This window comes from Lynx canadensis, chromosome A3, assembly GCF_007474595.2.
Source record: "Lynx canadensis isolate LIC74 chromosome A3, mLynCan4.pri.v2, whole genome shotgun sequence".
NCBI classification, from domain to species: Eukaryota; Metazoa; Chordata; class Mammalia; order Carnivora; family Felidae; genus Lynx; species Lynx canadensis.
In genome coordinates this window covers 88,723,250-88,747,274 of record NC_044305.1, presented here as the reverse complement: position 1 = coordinate 88,747,274, position 24,025 = coordinate 88,723,250, and the positions used below count along the sequence as shown (strand labels likewise).

General features: G+C 35.6%; 1 protein-coding gene across 5 annotated transcripts in view; it reads left to right on the top strand.

Moving 5' to 3' along the window:
• The window catches only part of EXOC6B (exocyst complex component 6B), a 611,818-nt gene that overhangs the window by 155,978 nt on the left and 431,815 nt on the right, over nucleotides 1-24,025 (top strand). The window lies entirely within an intron of this gene.

Below are 24,025 nucleotides of genomic sequence, written 5' to 3'. Positions count from 1 at the left end.
AGATGAAAAACCATGGCTTTTTTCATTGTTCATTTCTCTCCTTTTTTCTCTGTAATGGCTTGGTCTAAGACTGTTGGGATGAAAGGGAGGGGGAATAAGGATGGTATTTGGAAAGGATCAACAGTAATGACTAAGATTTGAGTGCTTATTTGTCAGCTGCTGGTCTAATAAACCCTTTACATGAATTATCATTTTTTTTTTCTTTATAACATTTTGGGGCTGTACTGTATTATTCCTATTTCACAAATGAGGAGACAGAGGCAGAGAGACATCACAGAACTTACTTGCCCAAGGCCAAATGGCTAATTAGTGCCAGAGCCAGGGTTTGAACCTAGGCAGCCATGCTGCAGAGCACATGATCAAAAAATTTTTTTGAAGTCATTTCAGATTTAAGAAAAAGTTGCAGAAGTGGTACAAACCAGTCCACATACATACACTTTATCCATATTGCCCAAGTGTTAACATTGTACCATATTGGCTTATCCTTCTCTCTGTACATCTAATTGCTTATACCTATTATTAATTTTTTCAATTGATTTTAGGGTTAGCTGCAGATATAATGCCCCTTTAAAAAATGCATTCTCTTATATAATCACATTATCAAACTCAGGAAATTAATGTTCATATTATCCAATTTATAAACCTTGTTCATATTTTCTAAAAAAAAAAAAAAAAAAAAATTGTTCTGGTCCAGGATCCAATCCCAGATCACTGTTTGGATTTTGTGCTCTTAATTTCCATTCTGTGCAGGCTTCCTGTGGGCTGGTCCTGTGGCAGGCTACCAGAATCATTGTCTTCAGCTAAACATTGGTTATATTTTATTTTATTTTTTTGAAATCTGTTGCTATGTCTGTCAGTTTCAATGATTTAATAATTTCAAAGTTTCTTTTTTCTCTCTTTTTCAGGAATTTTTATCCAATTATAATTGTACACTTTTTTCTGTTACTTCCTCCCAATTCATTTTATAATACCATCAGTGGAGTCCCAGAAAATCACCAGTTTTTAATATTAGAAAAGTGTTACCCTTTCTCCCAAACTTCTTTCTTCTGTCATTGAAAATACACTTCCAAAAACATAATCTGGTCAGATTGCAACTAAGAGACCCACATTTCCTTTGTTTACCTTAAAGGAATTTTTTAAAATGTGTATTTATTTTTGAGAGAGAAAGAGAGAGGCAGAGAGAAAGGGAGACACAGAATCTGAAGCAGGCTCCAGGCTCTGAGCTGTCAGCATAGAGCCCGATAGACAAGGGGCTTGAACTCAGGAACCTGGAGATCATGACCTGCGGCGAAGTTGGATGCTTAACTGACTGAGCCACCCAGGGGCCCCAAGGAATTTTTTTTTTTAAACTGGAGTTCTTAATTGTGGCCCATGTTCTCTATATAGGTCCAAGAGGTCCATTAACCCTCTGAAATTAAATGCAATATGATGTGTATTTACATATATTTCTGGAGGGAGGGTCCATACCTTTCGTTAGGGTTTCAAGATTGATAGCACAGAATAATTTTAGGAATTACGCTGTTAGTTTGTTAACTTCTAGAGGAGAGAGAATGTATCTTGAAACATTTTTTTGTGTGCCTTCGGAAATCCTGGTAGGCAATAAAACAGTAAGTCCAAGCAAATTTTAATCAAATGCACTTATTGAAAATTTCCATTGCACACCAATCTGTTGTAGGCACATGTTAAGTATACCCATGTTCCTAATTTAAATAGACTCCTATCGTGTATGTTTTAGCTATTAGTCTGCTTCAGTTCCTTAATAAGCACCCCTTTCTCCTCCCCACTGCCATCTCCTTCAGGGAACCAGTGCCAGTCCAACCACGCTGTTTCACTACTGGGCAGTGAAATCAGATCATACACCAGTGGTAGCAGCACATATAGCCATTGAAACAGAAATTGGTAGTCATGTTACAAATGTTCAGCAAGCCACACATTTCATGACCAGCTTTGCAAAAAAAGTTGAAAGTGTGAACAGCTGTTGGTGCATTGCATTTGCATTTCTGAAATTTCAAGTGAAGATAAAACATTAGCAGCTGTGATAGATTCCTGCATTTGACCTAGTGCCTTAGGGTATGCAATACATCGATGTTGTCAGGCTGTCAGGGTCCTGGTGAGAACTGTCGGGAGTGGAAGAATCTGAGATGAAAATAAGTTTGCTATTCTTGTAGGTTTTGTTCTTTTTTTTTTTTTTTTTTTAAATCTAGATAGTTTCTACTGGAATCCATTAATTCCCGTAGTCACTAAAAGAGCTTTTGATATAGGAATTCCAGTGGTTGATTGTGCTCAGACTATGCATGCTTTAAAAAATATTAAAGTAGTTATCTCTGTCATGGATTGCCCATCTTTTTATTTTGTCTATTCTGAATTGTATGCCTTTATGAGATTTTAATTCTGCCTCTGAATGTGTTTGGGTTTCCTCCTCTGTCTTCACTTAAGGCACTGTTGAACTCTTTTATGAAATCCAAATGCTTGAGGGCAGAATTAAACTTTGTTGATGAAATTGTTTTAAGCCCACTTCTCATAATGTTTATTAATAAATTATATTTTCTCTCTCCTCTAGGAGTTAAGAAGTAAACTATCAAGGAATATCTCTGTTTGACTTTTGGGCCCACTGAAGCTCAGCTATAATGCTTTGGAGAGGGTCCAGATAAAAGTATTAAATAGGATTAAAAGTGTGAAGAGTAGACTTGGAGGTGTTGAGTGCCTGAAGCTGTAGAAGAAAGCACTGGGGAGGGGCTGGAAAGGATCAGACTGTGGCATTTTGAGCAACTATTTCTTTTAAGTTTGAAGGTACTTAGTTATTCTTTATTACTGTGCACTCACTCCCCCCACACTATCCAACCGCAGGAAGAAAGGTGTAGGATTTACGTCTGACAGCTGAGAATCAGGATAGAGATTAGGGTTTGAATAGATTCTGAAACACTGAAAAATATTCCAAGAGTTAGCTGATAGATTTTTGGTCTGCTGATCTTAATAAGAAAGGTAAATTAATGTTTTGTCTGGAATGCTTTTATTTTGGAAGACCCTTGAAGACCTTTTAGTCCAAGGTTCTATATATTTCAACATTCTGGTATTAAGCCTTAGTGGAACTTATTATAAGAGTAATAAGTCATTTGAGCTTTTTTGTTCATGGCTTAGTGAGGTGCGGAGTATCACTGTGCTGTGTCATAAGGTGGGTTAACCCAGAACTTCTTGTTTTTGGGTTGTTTTTGTTTTTTGTATCACTTCCTTCCTTGTTTGAGAACCAAAATAGTTATGAGTCAGTTGTGGTATCTTGTTTAATTGCCTAGGGGGCAAGAAGATATTGTGGTCTGAGTCATTTCTCAAGAATACAATTGACATCTAATTAGATAGGCACTAATTTTTCTTGCCTTCTTTTAGTTACGGGTATTGCCTCAATTTTGGAAATAGCGTTTGGTGGTTCCCCCTCCACTCTCAACTGCTAGACCCGTTAATCTTATTGAAGACTTTGGATTTTATATGCAGTCTGTGCAGGTAGCCAGATGCCATATGCTGTTAATTTCTGATTCCATGAAGGCCAGATCATACAGCTGGAAATGATTGAAAGGAAAAGCATGTTCTTTTGTTTAACAAGACAAAGCCTATTGTGTACTCTGCTTCTGATGCTTAAAAGATGTATTTTTTTTTTCTTACTGCATAGTATGTAGGGCTAAAAGTTTTGAACTCTTCACTTCAGAAATTACTTTTCCAGACAAAAGAGCAAAACAATGTTTGTTTAAATTGTTCTCTGGAACATGACTGATAGTGTTTACAACATTTCTATGACATTTTGATCCAGTGGGGAGTACTTGGAGAGGTATTTAAAGTGCTTTTCACTAAATCAGATGCTCTGTAGTGTTTGAACCTTTTAAAAAAATCATTTGAAAGGTTGAGTTGAGAGACAGAAAATGGCCAGGGCATTCTCTAAAGACTAAGAATGACTTATCGTAAGCGAACCTGACTTTTTTCTCCCTCAAAAATTGAAAAACTACTTTCTAACCAAAATAAGATGCATACACATTGGTTCAGAGCTTTGTCTATTCATGTCAGCTCTTTCATAAGGGCTGTTCTCCAGAGTCTACCTTCTATTCAATGAAGGTAGTCATTGAGGGGCTGTGTATGTGTATTTTATTTGTGCATGTTCTTTTTTTTTTTTTTTAATTCTGTGGAGGAAGTTATGGCTTGATTTGGGTACAGTGGACACATTAATAGAACATAGAGGAAAACACCATATAATAGTGTAATCATTGAAGAATTTGTGTTTTGTGCATTGTTTTTCTAATCTTGATGTTAGACATGTGAATTTAAGGCATTTAGCTGCATGAAACTGCCTGAGGGAATCTTATGAGCCATAAAGATTCCTCAATATAAGTATTTAAGTAATTGGTCCAGTTTGCAGGGTCAGTTACTTGCAGAGAATCCCATCTTTTAATGGTAGATTTTTTTTTTAATTTTTTTTCAACGTTTTTATTTATTTTTGGGACAGAGAGAGACAGAGCATGAACGGGGGAGGGGCAGAGAGAGAGGGAGACACAGAATCGGAAACAGGCTCCAGGCTCTGAGCCATCAGCCCAGAGCCTGACGCGGGGCTCGAACTCACGGACCACGAGATCGTGACCTGGCCTGAAGTCGGACGCTTAACTGACTGCGCCACCCAGGCGCCCCCTAATGGTAGATTTTTAAAGGAGATTCTGTTTAATGACATCAGACTAATAGAATATTTTAAATGTTATCTTTAAACTGAGAGATCTTGTTCACTTTTTATGTCTGTTTTGAAAATAAGCTATGGAAAAGTTGCATTATAGAATTCCAGATATGAAAGTCAGTACAAAGTTAAAAGAACCAGTTAGTGATATGCCCTGATCACGTAGCATGTATCAATGCCTCTCCTCTCCTCTAGATTGTACTCTGTTGGGTGCAGACCTTTATAATGGTGGAGCAAGATAAGTTTAGTTGTGCTTGTGTTGAGTGGTATGTAAAATACATGTCATCCTGATTTTGTAGAAGGGATATGCAACTGAGGTTGATGTTAACCTAAAGATAGGAAAACAGTATATTTAAGAAGCATTCAAGCATCATTATTAAACAAATTTATGTTGTGCACTGAGCAACTTAACACTGTTAATTGATACCATCTCTTCTCTAGGCCTTTGTAAGCTAAAATAGCTAAACCTTGTTTATTGTTTTCCAGTCAGTTGCTCCACCTTTTAAAAGTATATGAATTGGGGCACCTGATTGGCTCAATCAGTTGAACATATGACTCTTGATTTTGGCTCAGATCATGCTCCCAGGGTCATGGGATTGAGCTTCAGGCTTCGCACTGAGTGTGGAGCCTGGTTAAGATTCTCTCTCTCTGGTCCCTTTGCCCCTCTCCCTACCTTGCGTGATCTCTTTTTCTCTAAAGTAAAAAAAAAAAAAAAAAAAAAAAAAGTAAAATAAAAAAATAAAGGGTATATGAATCATTATATTGGATAGATATAAGTAGTTGAAATAGATGTATCTTGTATTATGTGTACAAAAGTGTGTAAAGTAAGTGAAGAACATTGAAAGTTGAGATAGCACTGGTTCCAAGACCATTAATTAAAAAAATACTTGGTATGAGAGATGGAACTCTGGATTTGAAAGAATACTGAAAAGTAGGGAGCTTGGTCATCTGTAAAAGATGGGACTTTCTTTAAAAATTTTTTTTAAATGTTTATTTATTTTTGACAGAGAGAGAGAGAGAGAGAGAGAGAGAGCGAGCATGAGTGGGGGAGGGGCAGGGAGAAAGGGAGACACAGAATCCAATGCAGGCTCCAGGCTCTGAGCTGCCAGCACAGAACCCAACGCAGAGCTCGAACTCACAGACTGTGAGATCATGACCTGAGCTGGAGTTGGATGCTCAACCAGCTGAGCCACCCAGGCACCCCGAGATGGGACTTTCTTAATCATACAGTGAGACCTGAGAGAAATCTCAGAAGGGTGGTGTCATTGAAGGGAGGTTGAGAGTATGCTTGATTGGCAGGGGCAAAAAGGATCAAACTGAGGACATAGGGAAGTGGGATATCTAGGACTTCCTAGTATATGTCACCAAAATAAAGAAATCATAGATTCATACAATTAAAATGTTAAAGGAAATATTTAAAGTCATATAATCTAACCTTTCGGCCAATGCAAAATCCTTCTTCAGTAGTACCTATAACTGAAGGGAGGTTTTAAATGTTAAAAAAACCCTTTTGGTCTCAGTCAGTAAATATTTATTGAGTTCCTACTATGCATCAGACAGTGTACTATTAATGCTGTGGATACAGGTATGAAGGAAATAGTCTTTCTGCTCATGGGTTTTACTGTCTAGTTGGGGGTTGATGGTAGAGAAAGAATAATCTTAAGAGATTTAAAAACTAAATACATACTTACAATTGTGGTAAGAATTCTTTTCTTTTCAGTGACAGAAACCCAAGTCTAATTACCCTCTCCAAAAAAGGAGGGAATTTACTGGTGCTCATAAATGAAAGTTCCAAGAATGGATTCACAGACGCATCTAATGTGCTAATTATTCTGCTTTTCTTTGTGATGATTTCAGTCTTTTTTTTAAATGTTTATTTATTTTTGAGAGAGAGGGAGAGAGAGAGAGAGAGAGAGAGGCAGAGAGAGAGGGAGACACAGAATCCGAAGCAGGCTCCAGGCTCCAAGCTGTCAGGCCTGATGCAGGGCTCAAACCTATGAACTGTGAGATCATGACCTGAATCAAAGCCAGATGCTTAACTGACTGAGCCACCCAGGCACCCCTGTGATGATTTCATTCTAAAGGAGACTTTTTCTACAGGGTGGCAAAAATGGCCCCTAGCGACTCTAGTCTTACATAATATTAAACATTAGCCATATATTTCTCCAGATAACATCAACAAAAGCTCAGGAAATGATTCACTTTGGGTCATATGCTCAACCCTGAACTAAAACCAGAAGAATGGGGTACTTTGGCTAACCCGGCTTGTATGGTCATTCCCAAGGCAGAGCATGTTATTGACAGTCACTGTCATTCATTCCATAGATACCAATACCCTGCACTCCAGACCAATTGAATGTGAATCACTGAGGATGAGGCTCGAGTATTGGTAGATTTTAAAAGCTTCCCAAATGATTCCAGTATATATCCAGACTTGATGAATATTGATGTAGGCCTTGAGAGTTAGTATAGAGACTTATTTTTGAGTGAAAGGGAAGCCATTGGAGCATTTTGAATAGATCAAAAGAATAGATCACTTTTTTGACCCTATGGATACATTACTCTTATTGTTGTGTGAAATATGGACCAGAAGGGTGAAAGTGGAGTAAGAAGATCAGGTAGGAGGCAATTTTAGTGATAGAGGTATGAGAGGACTGAGTATAGCTTAGACCAGACTGTAGTGGTGGTGATGTTGACAAGGATTAGACACTGAAGTTAATAAATGTTGAGTATAGAACCAATAGGTGGATTAGTGGGTTGTAGGATAGGAGAGATCAAGAATGTCTCTGAAGGCTTTTGGTTCAAATAGCTCAAAGAATTGAATTGCTTTTCACCAAGATGGAGAAGAATGTGGGTGGAGTAGGTTTTGGTGAGGGAGAAGGGGCTACGAGAGGGAATCAAGCCAAGAAACAGACTTTTAACTATAGAGAACAAACTGATGGTTGCCAGAGGGGAGGTGGGTGGGGATGGGTTAAATAAGTGATGGAGATTAAGGAGGTCACTTGTGATGAGCACAGGCTGTTGTATGTAAGTGAAGAATCCCCAAGTTTTACACCTGAAACTAGTATTACACTGTATGTTAGCTAATTGAAATTTAAATACAAACTTGAAAAAAATAAACATATATGTAGAAGCATAAAAAAATACATAATTATTTTATATATGGAATTTTTGTGTTTATTCACGGAGAGATCTATAAACAACATGTTATACAAATCTTGAGCAATTCTTTTACAAACATGCCCAAGATTCATAATATTTTACAAAAACAAAATACAACAGACATAAACATATTAAGAATAGCATTCAGTAACCAAGTAGGGGAAACAGAAGAGAGAGGTGTTCTCAGTTCTTCCATAGAGAGGAAAGTTTTCAGTATGACCAGAAAATAAAGATTGTTGGGCAAGTAGTAGGATCTTATTACAGAGGGCCTTGAGTACCATTTTCCTGTCAACCCTAATAAATGCTTATGGACAGCAGAAGGGCAAGACCAGGTTTGTGTTTTAGAAAGGCTTACCAGTAAGCAGTGTGATGACCAGATTAAACAAAAAGAGATCTGACTGAGAGACTATTGCAAAATTTCAGGGGAAAGATGAAATACTTTAATGTAGTGGTGTAACCCAGTCTGACCCAACACTGCCATTTTATAAGGAATGTTTTGTAATGCCCCCCTTATAGTCCTGAAATAAAATTCATGGATAATATAATCTATGTATATGTAAAATTCAGAAGCTAATATAATACCCTAATTGTAGTAACAAGGAGAAGTAAAATAAATTTATAATAAAATATTATCATGACATAAAACTTATAAGATGTTGACTTCTGTAGTATTGTTATTACAACCCATTCAGGTGTGCATGAGTGAATCAGAAGCAGACACTGTTTAAGACCAGTGCTGTATAACATAATGCCTGTAAATGTGGGCCCAGAAAATAGAACTGAGCCTATATCTTTTTAAAAAGTTTGTTAAGCAGCTTTCCCCAGTGGGGCTTCTACCAGACATCTCCTGATTTGGTCTCTTCTGACACTCCAACCTTGAGGAAACAATGAGTAATTGGGAACTGAGTATACAGTGGGGGGTAGAAGGTATTATTGTGGTAGATACTGGCCATTCCTCTGTGAGGAAGTCTTTGCTTCAGGGTTAGGAGTCTTATTTTATCCCTGCAATCTGAAGCTGCTTCTTTTTCTTAGGTCTGTAGATGCACATATGCCCCCCCACCGCCCACCTCCCCTTCAGCAACCCTTAGTTTGTTCTCTATTAAGAGTCTGTTTCTTGGTTTGCTCTTCCCCCCAACCCCCACCATGTTCATTTGTTTTGTTTCTTAAATTCCACATACAAGTTAAATCATATGATATTTGTCCTTCTCTGACTGACTTATTTCACTTAGCATAATACCCTCCAGTTCTATTCAGGTCATTGCAAATGGCAAGATTTCCTTCTTTTTTATGGCTGAATAATATTCCATTGTGTGATATATATACATATATCACATCTTTATCCGTTCATCAGTTGATGGGCAAAATAGAAGTCACAACTACAATGAGATATCACCTCACACCAGTAAGAATGGCTAAAATTAACAACATGGGAACAACAAGAGTTGGGGAGAGACAGGAACCCTCTTACACTGTTGGTGGGAATGCAAACTGGTACAGCCACTCTGGAAAACAGTATAGAGGTTCCTCAAAAAGTTAAAAATAGCAGTACCCTACCATTCAGCAATTGCACTACTAGGTATTTACCCAAAGGATACAAAAATGCTGACTTGAAGGGATACATTCACCATGATGTTTATAGCAAAATTATCAACAATAGCCAAATAGTTATGTATTCTATTTAAAAATACTTGAAGACATAATGGAATATATCAAAGGCATAATGAAAGAGTCAGGAATTTGTTAACTTTCTATATTAGAGATGTAATACAGACTCATACCAGCATGTTGTATTTGCAATTTAAATACCATAAGCAGCATTACCATTGGTGCTTGATTTTCTGAGTTAGAGAACAGCTCTTTGTAAAGTTCTGAACAAACCGCAGAATGCAATTTCCCCTCAATTAACATAGTCATTGCATTTCTGAAAGTTCAGTGTATATTAACGCTGTGCAGACAGAAGCTTTAAGTTATGGGTTCAGAGGTTTTTGGATTACGTGAATGTGCACTGGCGTATCAGATGGTTGAGAGTGATGTGGGACATTTCTTCCTTTTGTAGGACTATCCCACACATGGCAGGATTTCTAATATCCCTAGCATTGCCCACTAACTGCCCGTAGTGCCTCACTACCTACCAGTTAATGTGATAACCAGACCTCCACAATTTCTTAATTATCTCCTTTCTGACACAGAGTACAGATCCCTAGTTTAAGGTATAATAGCACATTGATCTCTTTGTTTTTGGTGCTTCTTCTTTTAAAGAATTTTGAGGAGAAACCTATGGTGGATTATAGTGTCATGTTGGAACTTTTTATGAATCATCAGGAAATGATACTGTTTGGTGTCTCTGTAATTGGATAGGTGTACATTCAAACAGTTTGTGGTCCTAGCCATAGTATCTTTATCTTTGTGTTAATTTCTCATATATATATGTGTGTGTGTGTGTATATATATATATACATATATATATATACATATATATATATATATATTTTTTTTTGCTCTGAAGCATATAAATGCAATTTGATGAAAATAGTACCCGCTTCCTTATAAATCAGACTCACTTCTTTGACTTTGTTTTTCCCTTCTATTTTATAAAAAATTTATAAAAAGGCTACTGGTCTTTATTAGCTTAGATTACAGTTATGTTTTGGGTGAGGGAAGCTTGTAGTGAACCTCTCACTTGTTTCTTGGGAATTGTGAAAATTTCTTGGTCGCTTGTAGTGGCTGCTGCATTGTTCCTGGTGACTAATGTTCCCAAGATTTATAGCTACTTTTCCAGATTTGAATAATGAGTGTTTTTTTTTGTCTTTTTAAAAAAATTAACAGATTTTTTAAAGAGCAGTTTCAAGTTTACTAAATTGAGAGGAAACTACAGAGAATTTCCATATACCACTTCATTCTATCTTTACATTAGTGTGGTTCATTTTTTATAATTGATGAGCCAAAATTGATATCTTATTATTAATATTACTAATAGTTTACATTACATAGGCTCACTCTTTGTGTTGTATATTCTATGGATTTTATAAGAATATAAATAGCAAATATATATGATAATAAATATGTAGTGACATGTGTCTATTATTCAGTATCATACAGAATAGTTCACTGCTCTAACAATCTCTTGTGCTCCACATGTCCATTCCTCCTCCACTCCCTTGTCTGCTCCCTGGCAACCACTGATCTTTTTACTATCTCCATAATTTTGCTTTTTCCATAATGTCAGATACTTGGAATCATGTTGCTTTAAATTTCCCTGTACACACTGCTTTTTGTTCATCACACAAATTTTGATAAGTTGTACTTTCATTTAGTACCAAATATCCTTAGGGCTCCGGGGTGGCTCAGTGGTATGAGCATTGCACTCTTGATCTCGGCTCAGGTCATGATCTCTTGGGGGTGGGGTTGACCTCCGTATAGGAATTCTCTCTCTTCCTCTCTCTCTAGCGCCCCACCCCCACCCCCACCCCTCGCTCATGCACATGCCTGCATGCTCATCTGTACACTTTCTCTCTCTCTCTCAAAATAAGTAAATAAACATTAAACCCCCTCCCAACCAGAATATCTTTACGTTTCTCTTGAGTCTTCTTTGATCCGTGTGTTACTTAGGTGTGTGTGTGTGTGTGTGTGTGTGTGTGTGTGTGTGTGTGTGTTATTCTCAAAGCATTTTGGGATTAGTAGCTATATTTATGCTATTCATTTCTAAAATTCCTTTGTGCTCTTCCCTTATAGTCCTGTCCTTATCCCTAACCCCTGACAACCACTGATATATTCTCCATCACTATAGTTTTGTCTCTTTGAGAATGTCACATAGATGGTATAAATGGTGTACATATGTACACTTTTGAGACTGGTGTATTTCATTCAGCGTAATGTCTTTGATATTCATCCAAATCATTGTATTAGTAATTCATTCCTATTTTTTGTTGAGTATTAGTCTGTTGTACGGATGTATCACAAGTTGTTTATCCAACCAACTGTCAAAGGGACTTGGGTTGTTTCAGTTTTTAATAGAGCTACTATAAACAGTTGTACAGGATTTTGTGCGAACCTAAGTTTTCTTTTATGTAGGATAAATATAATGGAGTGAGATTGCTGGATTATAGGGTAGGTATATGTTTAACATTTAAGGAAGTGACTAGACTGCTCTCAGCATGCTCCACTAGCCGTGTTTGCGAGTTCCAGTTGCTCTATATCCTTACCAGCACTTGGTAGTTTTTTCCCTCTGAGTCTTAGATGTGTAGTGATGTTATCATGGTTTGAATTGATCTGTCTACACTGACTAATGATCTTGAGCATCTTTTTGTGCCATCCAGGTGTTCTTATTGGCGAAGTGTCTGCTCGAATATTTTGCCCATTTTTAAATTGGGCTTTTTGTTTTCTTATTTTGAATTTTGGGAGTTTTTTATATAGTCTGGATACAAGTTGTCTATCAGATATGTGATTTGCAGATATCTTTTCCTAGTCTGTAGCTTGTTAAAATTTTTTTAGACAGTATCTTTTACACAGCAAAAGCATTTAATATGGATGAAGCACAGTATATCAGATTATTAAAAAATGGATCATGGTTTTGGTGTCATGTCTGAGGACTTCATTGTCATGTCTAAGAATTCTTTGTTTCTCGGACATGTGGATGTCTAGTTGTTTGAACACCATATGATGAAAACACTGTCTTTTCTCATTGAATAATTTTTGTACCTTTGTCAAAGATCGAATGGCCACGTTTGTGTTGAGTCTGTTTCTGTCATTTCTGTTCTTTTGGTGTATGTGTCTATCCTTTCACCAATCGTATACTGTTTTGGTTACTGTAGCATTAAAGTAAGTCTTAAAAGTATGTAGTATGTTTCTTCCCACTTTATTCTTCTTTTTCCAAATTAAAAAAAAATTCTTGTTCCATTGCTTTTCCATATAAATTTTAGAACCAGCTTGTCAATATCTACAAAAAATTGTGCTGGGATTTTACTTATAATTTCATTGAATCTATGATTCAGTTTGGGGAGAATTGACATCTTTATTAGGCTTAGTCTTCTAATCCACAGATACGGTATGTCTCTCCATTCATTTAGGTCTCCTTTGATATCTTTCATTAGCATTTTGTAATTTTCATCCTATATGTCCTGTGTATGTATGTTAGATTTCTACCAATTATTTCATATTTCGTTTGCTATTGTAAATGATACTAAATTTTTTTAGTTTCAATTGTTATTGATAGTTTATAGAAGTACAGTTGATACTTGTATGTTGACTTTATATCTTGCAAGCTTGCCAAACTCAACTTTTCTACCGTAGGAGGATTTTTTTATAAAAAAGATTCTTTGGTATTTTTTTAGGTAGATAATCACATTGTGGGTGAATAGTGACAATTTTATTTTTTTTTCTTTCTAATCTGTATGCCTTTACTTTTTCATTCTTATCTTATTGCATTGACCAGGTACTTTTCAGTTCCCTAGCTTTTTTTTTTTTTTTTTTTTAATCTTCTGACTAGAAAACTGGGGCATTTGTTACTTTGCTTTGCTTTAGACTTCTCTACCTGCCCCCTCGTCCTGAGCCACAGAGTGAGTGAGAAGATAGAAAGAAAAAAGCATGCTGTTTGGCCCCACACTGTTAGGACCACAGCTCCACTATATGGAGGGAAAGGTTCCTGCTTTCCCTTAGAGTTTTAGCTCCTGTGGACTCCCATTAGTGACCAGTGCCACTATTGCTTAGAGATTGCTTATAGATTGTGGTGGGATGGAGAAGAAAAAGAGAAGAAACGTGGGATATTCCTGTTCTCACTGAGCATTAGGTAGTACCTTTTCTGTTCCTTGGGCTAAAACTGAGGGATGGTCCTGAAGCTTCAAGGCCCACTTCCGGGTTCTGGTACATTGAGTCCAAGCTTGGAGATAACAGAAGTTAAAAAAAAAAAAAAAAAAAAAGATAATTGGTTAATTTACTGTTAGCTTGGTGGTACTTCAAATCCTGGTCTTCTTCCCTAGTCAGCCTGCTACTATTTACTTTTCAAAGTCCTTAAAATAGCTGCTCTCTGCCTTCTGCCCAGATTTTATAGCTATATTCAGTGGGAGTCATAGGTTTGAGTATGCTTACTCAGTTTTACTTGAAACTGGACTCCATCAGTGGAATTTTATGGAGATTGAGCTGAACCATCTCTCTTATGCATAGTCTAAGTAATCAAGAGTGAATGAGCTCATGATGTTGCCATATTTATAATTGAAAATATTTTGTGATACAGCACTTAACAGGCAAGTGCACTAATGAAGACAAAGTTGTTGTTAGGGGGCACTGAATCAAGATAGTGTTTGTGCACTACTCCTGAAGGAAATTCCAAGGTACCATAGGTTAGTTCTTTGTGCCATTAGAAAGAGCTTCATGTCTATAATATAAGGTCATTACAGTTGACCTTGAAAACAGGGGTTTGGACTCATGAGTCCACTTATAAATGGATTTTTTGATAGATACAGTGCAGTAAATGTTTTTTTTTTGTATTTTCTCTTCCTTATGATTTTCTTAATAACATTTTCTTTTCTCTAGTTTCCTTTCTTGGAAGAATACAGTGTATAATACGTATGACATACGAAATGTGTTAATCAACTGTTTATGTTATTGGTAAGGCTTCTGGCCAACAGTAGGCTATTGTAGTTAAGTTTTTGGGGATTCAAGTTATATGTGGAGTTTTGACTATAGGGGATCGGCTCCCCCTCATCCTTGCATATTTAAAGGCTCAACTGTAACTTATTATAGGCTTTATTTCTTTCAACTTTTTGGTTAGGTGAATCATAGTTTTAAGACTTAGGGTAGAGCTGCCTATCTGCAAATGGAGTTTTAATAGCCAACTCTTCACTCCTCACTAATAAAAGTTTACTAAAGCAGAGAGTGAGATAGAGTAGTAAAGGAGAATATTGTATCACTTTATGATTTGATTCCTTATTTTGGGTTTTGTCCAGATTGATCTATATGGGATAGATCTTCTGCTGTTTTCAGATTGCTTGACTCTTTTGTTAGCTAAGGCCTTTAAGAGCTTAACATTACAAATACCTTAGGTTCATTGGCATATGCAGAACAAATGTGAATCAAACACAAAATGATTCTTTCAAGAATTTTATTTATTGATGTGGTAGCGAAATACTACACTGTTTACAATAGAGACCTAAGTGGGATTTGGGGTATGCTGAGAAGTTGACAGTTTGTGGGTCCTGAAGAAAATGCTGTCTTTTGTGGGATAAAAGAAGAAAAGATGTGTTCTTGAAATGATTATTTATAAATTATTTTAAATCTTGTTCTGCTTCCAGCTCAGGAGGCATTTGCCAGCATTGTGGTCACTGCAATAGTGAAATTTTGGATGCAAACAAAACAAAACAAAACAAAACAAAACAAAACAAAAACCTCACAGGAGTCTGTTAGCATCTGACTAACAAGATAAAGAACACTTAAGTAGGCTTGAGGAAATAAAATATGGATGTGCAGACAATTCTTTCACTTCCTTTCTCAGGACCAAATAAGAATTGTAGGAATTCCGTGTAACATGAAGCACGGGTAGGTGGGAAGGATTTTGCTTGTTAATACAGTTGGTAAAAGATTAGCAGTCACTTGAAGGATAGAGATCCTGTGGAGAGATTTGCTTTTGTGTGATTTTTATCTTCTTCAGTTGAGAGGATAATATCTCATTTTAGATCGTTTTTAGGAATTTGGGCTGTGGCCAAAAGATTGCATTATTTTCATATTGTATATATTCCAATTTGTGTATTAATTTATTATATGCTTCTACCTACTTCCTAAGATAATTTGAGGTACTCCTGGGAAAAGAGAGAGACCTACAAATAGTGGGGTTAAATGAGCAGTAATATCATAATGAAAATGATAGTGGATAGGATGCATAACTAAAAGGAAGAGGAAATAATTATACCAGGAAATTGATCTACTGAAAGTTACTACATTTCTGTTTGTAACCTTACCCTGAATTTTCTATCACCCAAGGTTAAAAAAAGTCAACATGGGTAATTTTCATCTTTGTGTGATTAAAAGAAGTGTGATTTATCCCCCCTGGCAGTTTCTAAGAGAATGTAGAGTTTTGTTTTGTTTGTTAAAGATAACTCCTGATTTTTGGGGTGGGGTGGTACAACAGTAACCACGGCTAAAAACAAAGTATATTTGCAAAAGAAGAAAAAAAAAAAAAGAAAATTACTATCTCTATAAAGATATATGCACTTATTAGAAAATGTTTTTGTATTTCTCAGTCTGTTTTTCTCTCTTTCTTGTCAGTCAGACTTGTAACAATCAAATGGCCAGTCACTTAGGAAAAGCAAGCAAAAGCCCTTTGTTGGCTCCAGTACCACAATGTCAGGAATATGAAAGGGGCAGAATTCCATGACGGGGAAAAGGCAGTGGAGGGAGGGAGCATTGCTGTTGAAACTTCATGCTCTTCCCCAGGTCCATTATAATATTTGAAAAAAAAATGGGGTTCAGCCATGAAACTAACAATAATTACAAATTATTTTAACAGACAGATATCTGTGGTTCACTTGTTGCCATTAAGTGGTATTTGGCCTAAATTATTGAACTTTTATTGGTTTTAGATTTTTAAGTTAATTTTGTATTTTTTAAAAAAATATTTATTTTGAGAAAGAACGAGAGAGCTTGAGAGAGCGCATGTGTGCTAGCAGGGCAGGGGCAAAGAGAGAGAGAGAGTGAGAGAGAGAGAGGGAGAGAGGGAGAGAGCATTCCAAGCAGACTTCACTCTCAGCATTGAGCCCAATGCAGGTCTTGATCTCAGGAACTGTGAGGTCATGGCCTGAGCCGAAATTGAGTCAGATGTTTAATTGACTGAGCCACTCAGGTGCCCTGATTTTGTCTTTTTTTTAAACTAGTTTTTTTCCCCACTATTTTATAAATTGCTTTTGATTTCTTCCATCTCTGTTGTTTCTCTTTGACTGTCTCAGAATACATCGATCCTTTAAAGGACCAATGTCTATATTGGTTCCTTGAGGATGTTTTTGTGTGACCTTCAGTATAGTTATAGAGAAAGTTAGAACTAAAGAGCAGGACTGGATAGTTAACCTATTCTTTGGACTTTATTTTCCAATGTCTATTGCCTTATTTCAATTATCCATATAATTTTTCAAATTTCAAAAGTAGTGCTTGCTTAGTGCAGGACATCTGGGAAATAAATAACATGAAAATTGTGTTTTATAATTAGTGCTTAGAGGTGACCACTGATAATATTTTGGTGAATGTTCTTATGATTCTAGTTTTTAAAATCTAGTACTGTAGTGAATTGTGAACAATTTTTATGTGGGAATATATTCTTCAATAATGATTATAGCTAATATTAAATGGGTACTCTATTTTTCTTTTATGTAAAAACCTAAGGTAGCCTCTCCAAGACTGATTCACTGACTATTCCACAAAATCATGAGAGACCCAGACTTTTCTAACTTGTTGCTTTGCCATCTGTCAGTACTACCCAGGTCCAAGATGACTGAGTTCTGTTTGTCCTATCCATATTTCAGCCAGGAGAATTTGGAGACAGAAAAAAAGAAGACCTAATATTGAAGAGTCATGGTTAAATAGTTAATAAAATAGATATTGATGATGTAATGTTAATTTAAAAAACCAAGTAACAGGTTATAAGATAATATGTATATATGTTTGTATATGTATATATGCAAATATGTTTGTACATGTATACATATACCCACATACACGTTAAAAATGTCCGGAAGGACATATAACAAAATGGTAGTAGTCATCTCTGGACAGTTTTACAGGTTTTTTTAAATTGTTGGAAAATAGTTCTGTGATAAACATCCTGAAACAAAGATTTTTAGTCTCACCAGTACTGAATGAGTTTGGCTTTTTATTTATAGCTGGCAGATTGATTGATTGATCGATTATTTTGATAGAGATATAGAGAGCAAGCAGGAGGGGCAGAAAGAGAGGGATATCGAATACCAAGTAGGCTCTGCACTGTCAACGCAGAGCTTGATGTGGGTCTTGAACTTAAGAACTGTGAGATTATGACCTGAGCCGAAATCAAGAGTTGATTGCTTAACTGACTGAGCCATGCAGGCACCCCCTTGTTTTTTTAAAAATAAACATTTTCTAGTATAAAAAGCAAAAATTGATATCTTGCTGTTTTGATTTGCAATTAAAAAATTTTATTTCTTCTTTGGTGAATTGCCCTTTTTTTGGTCCTTTGCATTTATGTGTAGGAATTTTAGTTTTATGTATTCATATCTAATGAGGTTTTCCTTTGTTTTCTGTTATGAAGTGTTTGTCCATTTCAAGAATAAGTAGTTTTTAAAAAAACTTTTAAAATGTTTATTTATTTTTGAGAGAGAGAGAGAGAGATAGAATGAGTAGGGGAGGGATAGAGAGGGAGACACAGAATCTGAAGCAGGCTCCAGGCTCTGAGCTGTCAGCACAGTGCCCGGTGCAGGGCTCAAACCCATGAACTGTGAGATCCTGACCTGAGCTGAAGTCGGACGCTTAACCGACAGCTACCCAGGCGCCCCTCCTTTATTTTCTTATAGTATAGTTGTTTAGTATGAGATAGAAACCTGGCGTTTCATATTTTCACCAAAGGTTATTTATTTATCCCATTTATTAAATAATTAATCTTTCCTCACCAATTTGAAATGCTACCTTTACAAACTTAAGCGGTTTTTGGATTTTTCCATTCTATTCATTTTCTTCTATTGCATACTACTATTTCAGCTATCATCACTTTACACTATACTCTGATCTTTAGCTTCCCTTTCACTATTCTTTAGCTGAAAATGATTTGAGATGTTTTCATTTATTCCATCATTTCTAACATTTCCTTTGAAAATATAGTTATATTTCATAAGAATTTGTTAAATTTTGGAAAAAAATTATATTTCTAACTTTTGGATGAATAGACATATTTATAATAGAGGCATCACGGCTATGAGCATGGTGTGTATCTTCATTTATTCTGGTCTTCTTTATGTCTGTTAAGTTTCATAGACCAAGATATGCTCAGAAAATATGTACGTTTAAACTGGGAGCCTTTCCAAAATATCTCATCTCAGGGAAGGTTAACTAGTTTAATATTGCCAAATTAGAAATGCACTTTCTACACATAAATGGAATTTTAAATTTTGGTCATCTTGCTTTCAACAATTATTTGAATCTGTTGTTTTGTTAAATATTTCAGTGCTCATTTCTAGGCACTGGACACTGGAGTTTCTCCATGTTTTGGTTTTTCTTTGATTCATTTTGTGTTTGACGTGCATCTTTGAATACTTTTTTCGCTAAGTTTACATGCATTGGAATTTACATGGATGAAAATCTTGTGGAACTATCGTATAACTAAATAATTTTCTCCCCTCATTTTTTCTCCCACAAATAACCATTTTTTGGAATATAGAATTCTTGTGTCATGTGCTTTCCCCCTCAGAATTATTTTCCTCCATTGTCTTCTGACATTTATGGTAGAAGTCTGATGTCTGCTTGATTTTTCTGTTTAGTTTATCTTTAAAAAAATCTACAAGTTTGGGGAATTAAAAAATATTGATCACTTTGAATAAGTTAGTATACAGTTATTTATAATGCATGCTTGTAGTTTTTTTAATTGACCTTCATATTCCCCAGCTATTGAGGTGAGTGATCATAGTTACAATTGTTTCTACATAAACTTCGCTGCTCCTAACAGACATTTGTGTGGAGTGGTTACTCAGATCTTTTACTTAATTGTTTGAATCATTCAGTAATTCTGGACACTGAGTATGTGGCCCATGTTAGTAAGAAAATCATATTTGTTCTCCTAAGGAAAATTGTTGGCAGAAGTATGTTTAACAATTGTAGAGTAGGATTTAGATTTAGACTTGGTTCTACATGGGCTAACAATTTTGAAAAGACAAGTATATGTGAATGAAAAGAATGAATTAATTCTATATTACTATTTATATATGGTATTATTTGTTTCCACTCAGTATCCTTGTGTCTTTCTTGGAACGTATTTAAGACAGTTCGTGTGGAGTAAAACCCAAGAAAACATGTTCAGCCTCTTTTCTGCTTAATTAACCTATAAAATCATACAGCCTGCTAACTTGCTGAGATATTTTTGTAGCTGGAGCATTTGTGGCAGTCTTGATGTGTGGGTGATAACAGCTGTTGAGCATTATATTTGGGGGCTTTGAATTTAAGATAACTCGGCTAGAAAGTTGTGTGGTCAAGAAATGCAAAAAAAAAAAAAAAAAAAAAGAAGATGAAGAGAGAACGAGAGAAAAAGAAATTACTTACCTGCAATGTCCAGTATGTAAGCAATTCATATATTCAGAAAATATGAAAAGGCACTTTGTTTAATTTACATCTCTAGAGAAGCCAAAAATAACAAGACAAAACCAGAGTTAAACTCTATATGTCAGTTTTAAAATCTAGTGTCCCCCTCAACCCAAGTGACTATTACTAATTTCCTTTGAGTTTTTCTTAGTTAACCCAGGTAATCATAAATGTGAAAGAAATAGGAGACTTACCTCAGGATTCAATATATACACCTTTTGGGGATAAGATAAGACTTCCTAGAAGACAGTTGTTAAAGACTTCTATGTAGGTTGAAAGCTGGAAGAAAATCTAATGTCTAAAAGTATGTTTTTAAAAAATTAAATGCAGGATGTTATGCAATGGTATGTTATCAAAGATTTATTGTAAACTAGTGTACTTTCACTAGCCCTATAGCCCTTTGATATTATTAATACTTAGTATCTTTAGATACTATAGATTTAGATTCTTTTCTAGCTATGCTACAATCATTACTTGTGGAAGCTTGGTATATCCCATTGAGGCATATATATGGGAATATTTATATTCGATAAAGCCTCTGCTAAATGTTACTCATAAATGTTAGGTATTAAGTCTATAACTTTGTCCAGTCAGTTGATATTATTCCTTCTTTAGAGTATATTTCTGTATTCAGGGTTAGTGGTAAAACTAGATGATTTTTTGTTTGTTTTTTATCTTTTTGGTGCACTAATTTTTTTTTTTAAGTTTTAATTTTAACTACAGTTAGCATATAGTGTTATATTACTTTCGGGTATACAGTGTAGTGGTTCAGTACTTCTGTACTTCAGCTGGTCCTTATCACGATAAAAAAACTAGATGATTTTTCAAAGTCTCTTTCAACTCAGTATCAATTGAAAGATATTGCTGTAATATATTGCTTTCTAGAAAAAGGCATAATGTATTTTTTTCTTTTTTCTGTGGAATTATATATATGAAATATTTTATAATTATATATGAGGTATGCATAATATATGTGCATGTATATACATATGTATATATATAAAAATTTATATCTATTATTTAGATAAGGTGTGTGTGTGTGTGTGTGTGTGTGTGTGTGTGTGTATGGGGGGGTGTGTATGGCTTATTTTCATGGAATTTTTTTTTGCTCCAACAGGTAAGCAATAGAGACTGTAATTAGATCATTTTTAGCAACAAAGAAGAAAATCTCTGTCATTTGGTCATTGCTGATAGTTGCAAAGTTTCACTTGATTAATCACAAAAAATGATGGGAAGAATATTTTTTCTTTAGAAACGTTTACTCTGTTATTGGCTGAAAAAAGCAACATTATTTTGGTGAGTGATACGAATTATTTTTGAAGTCACTATGACATATTTTTAAGTTTATTTATATTTTGAAAGAGAGAGAAAGAGAAAGAGGGAGTGTGTAGGGGAGGGGCAGAGAGAGAGTGAGAGAGAGAGAGAGAGAGAGAATTCCAAGGAAGCTCTGAACTTTTAGCGCAGAGGCCAACATGGGCTCATTCCCATGAACCATAAGATCATGAACTGAGTCAAAATTAAGAGTTGGACGCTTAACTGAGCCACCCAGGAGCCCCACTATGACAGATTTTTGATGTGGTTTGTACTGTGGCAGTAAAATCTGTTGAAAAGTAGTATTTCTGTGTCTTCTCAGCTCAAAAGTTAATCAGCTTTTCCTATTCATAAAGTGGTTATCACATTTAATTTCCCTTCATTTTCTGACTTTAATATTTTGCAGAACAGGCTTTACCAAAGAGTTGGTAATGGTTCTGTGGTTGTTGGGTAGTTTTGTTACTGACCTGAATAAATATAAAGAAGATGTCACATTGAAGAAGTTGGGAGATCATCACAGGATGATAGGATTTGGATTTACTATAAAGTCAGAGGAAACTAGAAAGACATGTAGATGCAAACTTAGTAAGAGTAGAGAGAAAAGAATGTGTATAAGCTAGGTATAAGCTATAAGGGAGATGGAGATTCAGTGGTTTATTAAAATATGATTTCATTATAACTAGGGCTTATTATGGAATACAAATTTTTAATATTATGAAATAAGACAGTGTACTCTTTACCATTATCACTGTTCAACATTTTGTTGTTAAAGTTTATTTTTGAGAGACATGTGCATATGTACACATGTGAGTGGGGGAGGGAGGGAGAGAGGGAGAGAGAGAGAGAGCGTGAATCCCAAGCAGGCTCCCACTTTCATGGTGGAACCCAACTCAAGGCTTCATCCCATGAACTGTCAGATCATGCCTGAGCTGAAATTAAGAGTTGGCCATTTGACTGACTGAGCCACCCAGGTGCCCCACTGTTCAATACTTGATAGAACTTCAATCATTGCAATGAAAGAAGAATATGAAATGAATTGTGCAAAAAATAAGGAGGAGAAGAATTATTTATTTTAACTTGCAATACAATGCCATTTATTGGATAAGCCCAAGAAAATCACTTGGAAAATGATTTGAACTAATGAGAGATTAGTGACTAGTCAATATATATAAAAGTCAGTGCTTTACCATATGTAAGAAATTACAAGTAGAAAAAATGGGAAAAAAACCATACTATATACAAAAGCATTGACAACAACTACACATACTCAAATATATGTATACTTCCTAGGAAAAAATAAGGCAATTAAAGAACTTAATGAAACTAACAAGGAAGATGTAGGATCTGTGTGAAAAAACGAGCAATCAACATTATTAAGGGACATGAAGTAAGACTTTAATAAATGAAGAGACTATGTTGATGAATGGGAAATCATAAATTTAACATAGTTCTAATGAAGGTCACAATGAAATGAAATTCTTTTGGGTAAAATGAAAAAGTGATTACAGAATTCACTTGGTGGAGTAGCTATAATCATAGTACCATGAATAATGGTGTGTGGCTTTTGTGGTATGTATTATTGATTTGCTGCTAACATATGAAAATATATAAAGTTACAGCATACAGTAATGATAGAACAATGGACTGGAATAGAAAGTACATAAACAAACCCTAGTACATTTAAGAAACTGATATATGATAGAGGCAGCATTTTAAATTACTAGTAAGAAGACTAAAGGGTTCACTGTGGCACATAAACAGTACAGGTGGATTAAAGAATTAATGTGAGAAATCATCAAAGTACTGGACAATATGATTGACTATTATTCTTGAAGTCAAGGAGGATTTCTAAACGTGATTATTGGAAGAAGTATAATGGTGTCTGGAAAAAATTTGGCAGATTTCATTTCAAATTTAAAAACCTATGTCTTATTATCAAAAGTGAAAGGTCAGTTGCAGACTGGGAGAGAATATTTCATCTGATAAAGGACCTGTATCCAAAATATACAAAGAATTTTTATAATTCAACAATAAGTTAAACAGCCCAATTATTAAAAATAGATCTACCCTATGACCCAGCAATAGCACTGCTAGGAATTTACCCAAGGGATACAGGAGTGCTGATGCATAGGGGCACTTGTACCCCAATGTTTATAGCAACACTTTCAACAGGAGGCAAATTGTGGAAAGAGCCTAAATGTCCATCAACTGATGAATGGATAAAGAAATTGTGGTTTATATACACAACGGAATACTATGTGGCAATGAGAAAGAATGAAATATGGCCTTTTGTAGCAACTTGTATGGAACTGGAGAGTGTATGCTAAGTGAAATAAGTCAGGCAGAGAAAGACAGATACCATATGTTTTCACTCTTATGTGGATCCTGAGAAACTTACCAGAAGACCATGGGGGAGGGGAAGGAAAAAAAAGGTTAGAGAGGGAGGGAGCCAAACCATAAGAGACTCTTAAAAACTGAGAACAAACTGAGGGTTGATGGGGGGTGGGAGGGAGGGGAGGGTGGGTGATGGGTATTGAGGAGGGCACC